This window comes from Schistocerca piceifrons, chromosome 1 (assembly GCF_021461385.2).
Source record: "Schistocerca piceifrons isolate TAMUIC-IGC-003096 chromosome 1, iqSchPice1.1, whole genome shotgun sequence".
NCBI lineage: Eukaryota > Metazoa > Arthropoda > Insecta > Orthoptera > Acrididae > Schistocerca > Schistocerca piceifrons.
The window spans coordinates 632,992,393-633,004,256 of NC_060138.1; the positions used below are offsets into that span (position 1 = coordinate 632,992,393).

Consider the following 11,864-nt stretch of genomic DNA (forward strand, 5'->3'; position numbering starts at 1 on the left):
TGGATTAGCGTTTCGGCAGGATGTCATCACATCTTATTCATTCCGTACATTGTTTTAAATCTGAATGATAGTATTCAGCTTTATAATTTCAAAGGAATGAATAAAATGAGGTAAACAAACTACATGGAGAACTGTTCGCAGTGAACCTATACAGGGTGGACGGAAAGGGTCTCGCATTTTTATCAACACAGGCAGCGGAGTTTGTTGCTCTGTGGAGATAGTACGTCGTTACACTGACATATGGTGCTGGCTGTATGAACGTAACGCTAGTCTTAATTACTTGCTGAATCATTTTGAACGCATTCCCACAGTCGATTGTCTGCTGGTGAAAAGTATTGTTATGGTGGTGCAGTACTTGCAAGCAGAACACTTTCCTAAATTCAACTCACATGTATTTGGTAAGTTAGTGAAAATTTTCCATTAAATGTTTTTTTTTAGATATTCTTATGTTTGTACCGAATGAAATAACTGGAAAATAATTAATCTTAGCTCTAAATTTTAATTATGGAAAGACAGTAATGTCGCAAGAGTTTAATGCTCTTCAATGGTGAGTGTTCATCGGAGGTGAGGGTATCATATGGAGTGTCCCAGGAAAGTGTGGTAGGTCCGCTGTTGTTTTCCATTTACATAAATGATCTTTTGGACAGGGTGGATAGCAATGTGCGGCAGTTTGCTGATGATGCTGTGGTCTACGGGAAGGTGTCGCATTGAGTGACTGTAGGAGGACACAAGATGACTTGGACAGGATTTGTGATTGGTGTAAAGAATGTCAGCTAACTCTAAATATAGATAAATGAAAATTAATGCAGATGAATAGGAAAATGAACCCCGTAATGTTTGAATACTCCATTAGTAGTGTAGCGCTTGACACAGTCACGTCGGTTAAATATTTGGGCGTAACATTGCAGAGCGATATGAAGTGGGACAAGCATGTATTGGCAGTTGGCGTTTGGGATCCCTATCAGGTCGGATTGAGGGAGGACATAGAAGCAATTCAGAGGCGGGCTGCTAGATTTGTTACTGGTAGGTTTGATCATCACGCGAGTGTTACGGAAATGCTTCAGGAACTCGGGTGGGAGTCTGGAGGAAAGGAGGCGTTCTTTCCGTGAATCGCTACTGAGGAAATGTAGAGAACCAGCATTTGAGGCTGACCGCAGTACAGTTTTACTGACGCCAACTTACATTTCACGGAAAGACCACAAAGATAAGATAAGATGCATTAGGGCTCGTACAGAGGCATATAGGCAGTCATTTTTCCCTCGTTCTGTTTGGGAGTGGAACAGGGAGAGAAGATGCTAGTTGTGGTACGAGGTGCCCTCCACCGCGCACCGTATGGTGGATTGCGGAGTACGTATGTAGACCTAGAATGTAGTGAATTTACGCATTGACTATTTAAACTGCCAACGGCCTTGCCACAGAGGTAACACCAGTTCCCGTCAGATCACTGAAGTTAAGCGCTTTTGGGCTTGACTAGCACTTTGATGGGTGACCGTCTGGATCTGCTGAGCGTTGTTGGTAATCTTGCGGCACTGAGCCCTTGTGAGACCCGTTGCGGAGCTACTTGACTGAGAAGCAAGGGCTTCAGTCATGAAAGCTGACAACGCCCGAGAGAGCGGTTTGCTGGCCAAATGGTCCTCTAGATCCGTATCCACTGACACCTACTGGCTGACACGGCGGTACCGTTAGGTCTTATGATACCTGTTCGCACGGAGAGTTCTTGTTGGAATTAATTTTTAACTCTTTCAGTTTACTTTTCTGTGTTTGCGTTTATCTATTTTCATCGTGTCCTAATCAATCATTGGGGCCAAACGTGAACATGTTTGTTTCCAGATTCAAGGTTTCCATGCCAGTGAAATGTCTCAGATATTGGGTTTTCATCCAAAAACTGTTACATTTTGGTTAATGGAGAGGATGCTAACCTTAATAATAGCCATAGTTAAACGACCAACAAATACCACTCAAAACACTAAAAATGAAGTCAGATATGTGGTAAACCATGAAACTGACGTCGCTAGAAATAAGGAACATAGTTTTAACCGAAATATTGTCCCTCAGTTTCTTTAGAATATTTATATTACAGTTTTTTTCCAGAACTGATTTCTTCTTTTTAATGAATGATTTGGACAGTCACTACCTGTTCACCTCTTCAATATTTCGAATGGCGTCCCTGATTATGAAGACATTCTTTAAGTCGTCTGCCAAACTCTCTGCGGGTACTGATGTTTCTTCATGTGTGATTGAGTTCCATTCCTCCTGGACACGTGCAATAAGATGGTCTCTGTTGCATGGACGAGTTTCTTTGAAGATTGTATCCTGCAGTCTGGCTCAAAGGTGCTTTATAGGTTTTAGTACTGGACTTTCCTTCAGTTTTGGGAACTCAGAAACCATCAGACATTATTGAATTTTTTCACCATATTATATGTTTTGGAAAAGCCTGCAATTGTGTCATTCATAATTTAAACAATGAGAACTGTACGAGTTGATGATTTTTTGCTGTTTAGCACAACCATTTCGAGAATTTATTCTCATTTTCAAGTGCATTTGTGCACATGAGTGTATTTGGTGATGTTTGCATGTGTGATTTTCTGCCTGTCTTGCGTCTTTCCGAAGTTAGAAGGTATTGTTCCTCTTCCATTATACAGTGTATCACACGCATCCAAGTCGTCACTTACACGGTTTCTTTCCTTTACTGCCCTGTCATGTGTCGTTTACAGATGAGCACTTGGAAAATGATTTTCCTTCATGTAGGTAGCTGTTGTTAACCTCTCAACGACGTCTCGTTTTGTGGAGAGCTGGCGCCTGTATTGCACACTTTGGGAACGCATACACACGGCCCCGCCCCATTAATGTGTCCATTGCCTATGTTCGACGTCAAAGTGAAATAGCTTCTAACAGATGGCGGATGACAGCCCTACCAATGGAGTGAACGAGTATGTAAAGCGTTTCAAACAGTACGGTCTTTGTCGTAATACGTAAATGGATCTATTTACAAACTTCTGGCGTGCTGGAGTAATTGTAGGTCGGCAACTTCTGTTAATCAGTACAACGATAAACCAGCCAAAGTTGCAAATTTCACTTTTTTTTTTATTCACTCGATGACTAGTTTCGGACCATTTTCAAATCCTCGTAACATAGTCAAAAATGGTATTTCCGAAAATTCAAGAACCATGTCAAAAACACTCAAACGAAGAGTTTTTCTTGACATGATGCCATCTACGAACAGAACAATTCAACGTTTCACACAGCTCACAATGTACGTGAGTGGATCGAAGAGCAGCAGGGTGAGTTAATCGCACTTCCCTGGCCTCCAAGCTTCCCAGATTAAAACCCAATCGAGAATCTGTAGGACCATCTCGATCGGGATGTTCGCGCCACGGATCCTTACGAGAAACCCAGTCAGCTGGGCACGGTACTAGAGTCGGCATGGTTCCACATCCTTGTGGGTACCTTCCAGAGCTTCATTGTCTTCCTGCATGGAAGATGGTTATAAAGGCACTTAATATGCAATCATATTAATGTGACAGAAGAGTGGGTAATACTTCCCGTGATATTTATTACCTGCAGTATTGACGAACATTTATCGACTCTTTTAATTAGTACTGAACACAGTCGCTTACTACCATCACAAAGCCTAATGTTCGAAGAGTCAACGTTGGTATGTAACGTTCCAGAAAGCATGGAACGTTAATTTTGCACTTTAAAAACATCATGACGTTCACAACAGATCGTAGCTAGCTAGTATTTTAATAGGCACGAGAAAAGATTGTTACTAACATTCTATGGGCTGTAAATTAGAAGTCTGGACATGGACCAACGACAGTCTCAATCAGAAGGTGACAGTATAAAAGACCGAGCTGGGTCTATCCTACTTGTTCTTACTCCACTCCTGACATCAATATTGTTTCTTACCTTTGATCACATTTTGTTAACAGTTCAGATACAATACTTGTTCGAAACATACGATTTCATGTTTAAGAAATGATTCTCGAAACTTTCGTATTTTCTGTCTGACTTCTCAATTAGTAACTATAATCTCATAAATAGTTCAACCGCAAATATTTTTTCTAAAGCAATTTACGTGTTTCATCACACATACAAACCATGTGGAGGTGAACCTGTCAATGAGTAGAGAGCTGTTATTTTATAGAGCGATATGTCTCATTTGAAAGCCTTCTTTCCCCTCTTTTCAACAAACGTTCTACTTTTTACAAAGACTTCGAATTTTAAAGTTATTCATAGTCAAAAAGTAATTCAGTACCATGTTTCATACCTCTAATTTTTCTCTTTACAAAATGCCTAATTTCACTAAAATAACTTGTTGGTTTGTTAATTATTGAAATTAGATAATTTCACTTCCTTGAGATTTTACAGGAACTTTGGTTCAAAATGGCTCTGAGCACTATGGGACTTAACTTCTGTGGTCATCAGTCCCCTAGAACTTAGAACTACTTAAACCTAACTAACCTAAGGACATCACACACATCCATGCCCGAAGCAGGATTCGAACCTGCGACCGTAGCAGTCCCGCGGGTCCGGACTGCGCGCCTAGAACTGCGAGACCACCGCGGCCGGCGGAACTTTGGTAATCGCCTCTTTGTTAATACTGCTCTTCCACAAAATAGTAGGCGCTCTCTGCTTTGGAAGTTTCCTAATTACATAGCTGTCAGTTAAACTTAAGTCACTCTGTATTGTGTCTTTTTTTTACTAAGTGAGATCTCGCAGGATGCGGGTACTGCGATGTTAGCGTGCGTCTGGTTGTGATTAACCATTAACCCGCGCTCATCTGGAGATAGATTGGGTCGCAACTTGAACGACGGGTGGAGGTTTGAAGGGCAGAGGGAAAAAGTTCCAGGGTAAGAGCCAAGGGGAAAAAACCACTGCGATAGTTGGGTCGGGTTGTAAGAGCAGTAGCGTTTTTCTTGCTACTTGCTACAGGTCATGCAAGAGTTAGTATTGGTACCATGCAGGCGGATACCTTTGACATTATGCAGTGGTGTTAGTCGGCGGCTGCAGCTGGGTGCCGGTGTTGGCTTCTCGGTCAGTGTCAGCATACCTGTAATAGATGGGTTCATCATCGTTTAGTGTCCGATAGGCCATATATCGGTTTCGCAGTGTAGAGTAGTATTGACGGTTTGTTTGTGTACTAACAGTCAATTTGAACACACTTTCCTAAAATTAAAGAAAAACGCCTTCTTGGTATACAATAAGTTTTGAACGCAAGAACAACCAGAAAAACCCACAGCTCTTGTGTTGGCAAACCAGATATGGAAACAAGACAATGGAAGAAAATACTGACCAAAATATGCTCTACAAATTACAACGTGCTACTACACTGCTACAGCGAGTGAATAGAATGCTAGGGCCGGCGTAAGTACTGGCCGGAGGTGTTCCTAGAGGTTGGTAAACACTGCCAGTCTGACGGTCGAGACGTGCTTATAAAGCCAGGTTGGCGGAGTGCTACATCAGTCATATGAGTTGTCTTTCGAAGCAATTCCGTGTTTATTTGGAAAGTCTGTTATTGTTTCTGTCCGCTGGCGAAGTTTCTGTCTGCGCTCCGAAATGGGGGTCGACAACCCATTTAATATGCCGGTTGTGCGGGCCCTTTAAATAAGGAACTGCTACGACATTTCTCCCCCTGGAAAAAAAAGCACAGCACCCCAAACGTTCATAGGAATAGGGGCACCCTGGTCGACGTCCATGGGTTCGTGGCCGGCAGGGGCGGACGGCGGCGCCGCAGCGCTGGCAGCTGGTGGCGGAGACAGCAGCTTAGGCGGAGGCGGAAGCGGAGGTACCGCCACAGGACGTTCGGCCATAGGCACTGGCAACTCTCCCAGGCGTCATAATCCACCAGACGGGGGAGGAGCTGGTTGAGGTGCTGGCGGGGGGCGGAACCTCGGTCCACCAGAGAGACGCCATCGCCCGGTCGCAGAGCTTGGTGATAACCGCAAACGCCCAACGCGCCCGTGGATGAGAGAAGGTTCGCGCCCAGACCCGCCCAACGCGAAAGGAGTACGCCGGCATGCGGATGGGAGGGTGAGAAGCCTCGGAAACCAGGACAGGTGAGAGAGAGCGGAATGGTCGACCGTGAAGTATCTCTGCTGGACTTTTACGCGGTATGTAGCCAAAAATAAAAAGCACAGCCTCCTCCAGCGGATGATAGGAAATTATCAAACTGGGTCTTGAACATCCACCCAAAACGTTCTGCCCAGCTGTTTGATGCGGGGTGATACGGGGGGTATGGACGAGGGAAATTCCATTGGCAGTACAGAATTGATTAAACTCAGTCAAAGTAAACTGTGAACCGTTATACGGAACAATTGTTTTGGGGAGGCCATCGACAGCAAAGAGGCGCCGGAGAATTTTGATAGTCTTAGCAGAAGTGTTGTTCATCATGCGGGAGACATAAGGGTATCCACAGAGCGAGTTGGCGCAGTGATTAGCACACTGGACTCACATTCGGGAGGACGACGGTTCAAACCTGTCTCCGGTCATCCTCGTTTAGGTTTTCCGTGGTTTCCCTAAATCGTCTCAGGCAAATGCCAGGATGGTTTGCTTGAAAGGGCACGGCCGACTTCCTTCCCCATCAATCCCTAATCCGAGCTTGTGCTCCTGCTCTAATCATCTCATTGTCGATGGGACGTTGAACCATAACTCCTTCTCCACATAAGAGTATGATGACCTGGAGTCGATCAGTATGAATCACTGGGAACCATGAAACGGCCCGGCGAAATAAAAATGGAGACGTTCCAACGGAGCAGCTGCATCCAGCAACGAAAAATACTGTTACGGGGGTGCTGCCTGAGGTGTTTCATATGTGGTGCAGGATGACAAGAAGGAGGCAATGTCTTTATCCCAACCGCGCCAATAAAGGTGTCGGCAGGCCAACTGTTAGGTGAAGACGATGCCCCAATGGCCTGTGTAGAGGAGGTCGAGGACACGGCGGCGCAGTGCCTGTGGTATGACCACTTGGGGAGTGTCGGAGTCACTATGCAAAAGGATGACGCCGCTGTGGAAAAAGACATTGCACATGATCCCAAAAATGGTGGACCTCTTCACTGCGGTCGCTACGGCGGCTGGTTGGCCAACCCGCAGCGATATGGCGGTGGAGGGCTTGTAGCGTCTGACCCTGAGCGCTGGCCCTCCAGACCCCAACATTATCCGACAGAAGCGCATCCAGAGCTGCGTCCACGTCCGGTTGCACATGGAAATAAACCAAGGGGTAAGCGTCAAACTCATGGTCCGCCCCGGCAGGTAGCCGGGACAAAAATTCGCCGTTTGCGTGCCGTTCAGATGTGAGGTAGAAAATATTAAATTCGAACGTCGCCAGGAAGAGCGCCCAACGCTAGAGACGGTTAGCCGTCTGGGTGGGCACTGCAGCACCCGGGTGAAACAAAGAAACCAGAGGTTTGTGGTTGGTGTGCAGCATGAAATGACGACATACACTAAATCTTAGAATTTCGTCAGGGCGAAAATCAGCGCCAAAGCTTCCTTTTCAATTTGAGTATACTTGATTTGAGCGTCGGTCAATTTTTTGGATGCAAAAGCTGCCAGCCTCTCAACGCCGTCGACCACTTGCGAGAGGACCGCACCCAGACCATAGTCCGAGGCATCGGAAGTGATCATGAGGGGCAGGGAAGGATCGTAAGCGGCCAGACAAGGACAGTGGGTGAGAGCTGAGATGAGACGTGAGGAAGCCAGCTCACACACCATGTCCCAAACCCGACGCTTACCCTTGCGCAATAGTCCAGTCAGTGGTGCCGAAATCTCATATTGGTGGGAGGAGGAAGGTTTTGAATCACCTCGACATACTCCTTAGAGGCGTTTAGGTCACGGGCATATAACTTCTCACAATGCTGACACACCCACTGGATTTACATTTTAAAAAATCCAGTGCTAACTGAGTAATAAGCACAAGTTGTTTGAGCGCAGATTAGCTTTGTAGTCAGTCACCCAGCACGGGTAGAACAACACAGTATCATCTTATTACGATTACCAAGACAGCTGACCTCTCGTGCAAAAGAGTCACACTTTTCTCTCCGGAAATGCAAGTTAGCCTCGGCAAAATCGCGAAACAGCCGATCCAGCTTGTCTGCGAGGCCCACCGTGGACGAGCCACGGACGATGACATCGTCACGATAATTGGCCGCCCTGGGAAACTGGCTTGTGAGGTGTTCCAAATAACGTTGGAAAATGGCGGGGGCACTGGCAATGCCAAACAGGAGGCGGTTGTACCGGAAAAGGGCACATGGGGTATTGATAACTAGGATCTGCTGCGATTCCTCGTCCAACCGCAGCTGCAAATAAGCATCGCACGAATCAGTCTCGGTGAATACTGTCGTGCCCGCAAGACGTGTGAGTATGTCATCCACCGATGGGGCAGGTGCATCAATGACTGACTAAGAACTGACAGTGACCTTAAAATCGCTACTCATGAGGAAAGCACCGTTCAGCTTCTCGACTATCGCGATAGGTGTCGCCCAGCGACTGTGTGCGACGGGAAACAGGATGCCTTCGTCTTGTAAGCGGCGAAGTTCCACCTGGAGCCTGTCTCGGAGAGCAGAAGGGACCGGGCGAGCCTTAAAAGAAAAAAGAGGACCAGCAGAGGGAAGAAGCTGAACATGCGTAGTGAAACTCTTCACCCATGGTGTACAGGATGGAAACAACGTTTCGTATTTGCTGAGCATGCTGAGCAATGGGGCGAAGAGGGTATCTGATGAGGGAATCGACACCGCCTGTACTGTGTCCTTCACTGATAAACCCAGACGACCAAAAATGTCTACACCCAGAAAGTTAGTGGCGCCTGGGCATCCGACCACCAGAAGCTGAGTAGTGAAGGAACGACCGTTGTAAGAGATTTGTGTGGGAGAAACACTGTCGACTGATATAGAGTGATTACTGAAATTGCGCAAAGCGCAAGTGCACATGAATAAAGGTGGCGAGCCCAAGTGTTGGTATGTGGCACCATCCACAATAGAAACGGATAATGCCGCGTCGATTTGGAAGACCACAGAATTATGCGCCAACTCCAAGGTAAGGAGAAAACAGGCACTCGACTGGGGAATGACGGAAAACACACTTGGCCGTCAATGGAATGCGCGGCTTCCAGGTCCTGACGTGACGATTCGTGAGGAGTCTGTGTGTCCGCAGGAAGCGTGGCATCTACGCGATGTTTCTGCGAAGCCTGACACACCACAGCGACATGGGCCGCTCGGCTGCAAGTCGTGTATCGTGCTCGCCGGTGGGGGAATTCCGACCGTTGGTAAGTCAGAAACAGTTCAGACAGGATGGAAGCCGGGTGAAAGACCTCCTGTCACTGAGTGGACCAACGGATCGACAAGACTCCCACTCGGTGGTAGGCAACTGGCGAGCCGCGAAAACTGCGGGATCAAGACGTGGTGGTTCTAGCCGGTGAGACTGTTCAAACGCACGAATGATCGCTAGATGGGCGTCGAGGGACGGGTCCTGTAGCTTCAAAATATCAGCCCGAAGACCCTCGTCTGGTGCGTCAAACACCAGCACACCGCGAATCAACGAAGAGGCATAAGACTGCTTGCAGGCTACGTGGACGGACAAGAATTTACAATCGCGGGATTGAACCTAGAGCATCGTAATCCATTGCTGATAAGTCTGCCCTGGGGACTTTCGACAAGAAAAGAAAGTCTGACGGGTGGAGGTGATAGGTATTTGTGGATCAAAGTACTCAAAAAGGCATCCCTTAATATGAGTAAATGAGATATCGCGAGGGGAGTGTTCAGGGTTCAATTGCTGAACTAAACGATACACCTATGGACGGACTGTTGCTGGAAAAAAAAATAAAAGGCCCGACTTCAATTTTCGTGGATCCCATGTGCCAGTAAATGTTGTTCCAACCGTTCGACATAATTTGACCATGGGTCGACAGACCTATCGAATCCGGACACGTCGCTGGAGTCACGTGCAAAGTGTTCAATTTACCCGCGATGGAATCAATTCTATGAGTACCTCTTGCAACGCTGGCGAGTGAGAGTGAATTTCTGAACCCGTAAGCATTGCCTGAATCAGCTGTAGAGTTTCCACCAAGTAGTGAAGAAGCTCCTCAGAAGAGGTCGTACCATTCGAAAATGAAAGTTTTATCCTCGTCGCCAATAAATGTACTGTTCTGCAGTCGGGAGGAAAGGACTAACAGTCAATTTGAACACACTTTATTACAATGAAAGAAAAACGCCTTCTTGGCGTACAATAAGTTTTAAATGCAAGAACAACCAGAAAAACCCACATCTCTTGTGGTGGCAAACCGGATAAGGAAACCAGACAATGCAAGAAAATACTGACCAAAATATACTCTACAAATTACAACGTGCTACTAGAATGCTACAGCGAGTGAATAGAATGCTAGAGCCGGCGTAGGTACTGGCCGGAGCTGTTCCTAGCGGTTCGTAAACACTGCAGGTCTGACAATCTAGGCGTGCTTATAAAGACAGGTCGGTGGAGTGCTACATGTGTCCTATGAGTTCCCATTGGTGGAACACTTTTACATATTGTCTGCCAAAGTAGTTCCATGTTTATTTGGAATGTCTGTCATTGTTTCTGTCCGCTGGCGATGTTTCTCTCCGCGCTCCTGAAAGAGGTCGGCAACCCATCTTGCGTGTCGGTTGTGCGGGTCCTCTAAATAAGGAGTCGCTACGACAGTTCGTGCGTTAGTATGCGAGCTTTTTGGTTTCCTTGCTGTAACCTGTTGGTTGACTTTAATAGCAGCTGGCATATCCAGTCACTGTTGTGCAGGGGGTTGTCGATGTTGTCTCTTGTGGGTGTATGTTAGCTCGCCATAGGTTATGTCCCAGCTAGTAGTGTCTTTGGCCTATTATGCTTCCAAGTATGGTTGTGATAATACACTCCTGGAAATGGAAAAAAGAACACATTGACACCGGTGTGTCAGACCCACCATACTTGCTCCGGACACTGCGAGAGGGCTGTACAAGCAATGATCACACGCACGGCACAGCGGACACACCAGGAACCGCGGTGTTGGCCGTCGAATGGCGCTAGCTGCGCAGCATTTGTGCACCGCCGCCGTCAGTGTCAGCCAGTTTGCCGTGGCATACGGAGCTCCATCGCAGACTTTAACACTGGTAGCATGCCGCGACAGCGTGGACGTGAACCGTATGTGCAGTTGACGGACATTGAGCGAGGGCGTATAGTGGGCATGCGGGAGGCCGGGTGGACGTACCGCCGAATTGCTCAACACGTGGGGCGTGAGGTCTCCACAGTACATCGATGTTGTCGCCAGTGGTCGGCGGAAGGTGCACGTGCCCGTCGACCTGGGACCGGACCGCAGCGACGCACGGATGCACGCCAAGACCGTAGGATCCTACGCAGTGCCGTAGGGGACCGCACCGCCACTTCCCAGCAAATTAGGGACACTGTTGCTCCTGGGGTATCGGCGAGGACCATTCGCAACCGTCTCCATTAAGCTGGGCTACGGTCCCGCACACCGTTAGGCCGTCTTCCCCTCACGCCCCAACATCGTGCAGCCCGCCTCCAGTGGTGTCGCGACAGGCGTGAATGGAGGGACGAATGGAGACGTGTCGTCTTCAGCGATGAGAGTCGCTTCTGCCTTGGTGCCAATGATGGTCGTATGCGTGTTTGGCGCCGTGCAGGTGAGCGCCACAATCAGGACTGCATACGACCGAGGCACACAGGGCCAACACCCGGCATCATGGTGTGGGGAGCGATCTCCTACACTGGCCGTACACCACTGGTGATCGTCGAGGGGACACAGAATAGTGCACGGTACATCCAAACCGTCATCGAACCCATCGTTCTACCATTCCTAGACAGGCAAGGGACGTTGCTGTTCCAACAGGACAATGCACGTCCGCATGTAT

At 47.5% G+C, this 11,864-nt stretch overlaps 1 pseudogene; it reads left to right on the top strand.

Moving 5' to 3' along the window:
• The first annotated feature begins 1,399 nt into the window (after nucleotides 1-1,399).
• On the top strand, nucleotides 1,400-1,518 carry LOC124723662 (annotated as a pseudogene).
• Nucleotides 1,519-11,864: the final 10,346 nt, after the last annotated feature.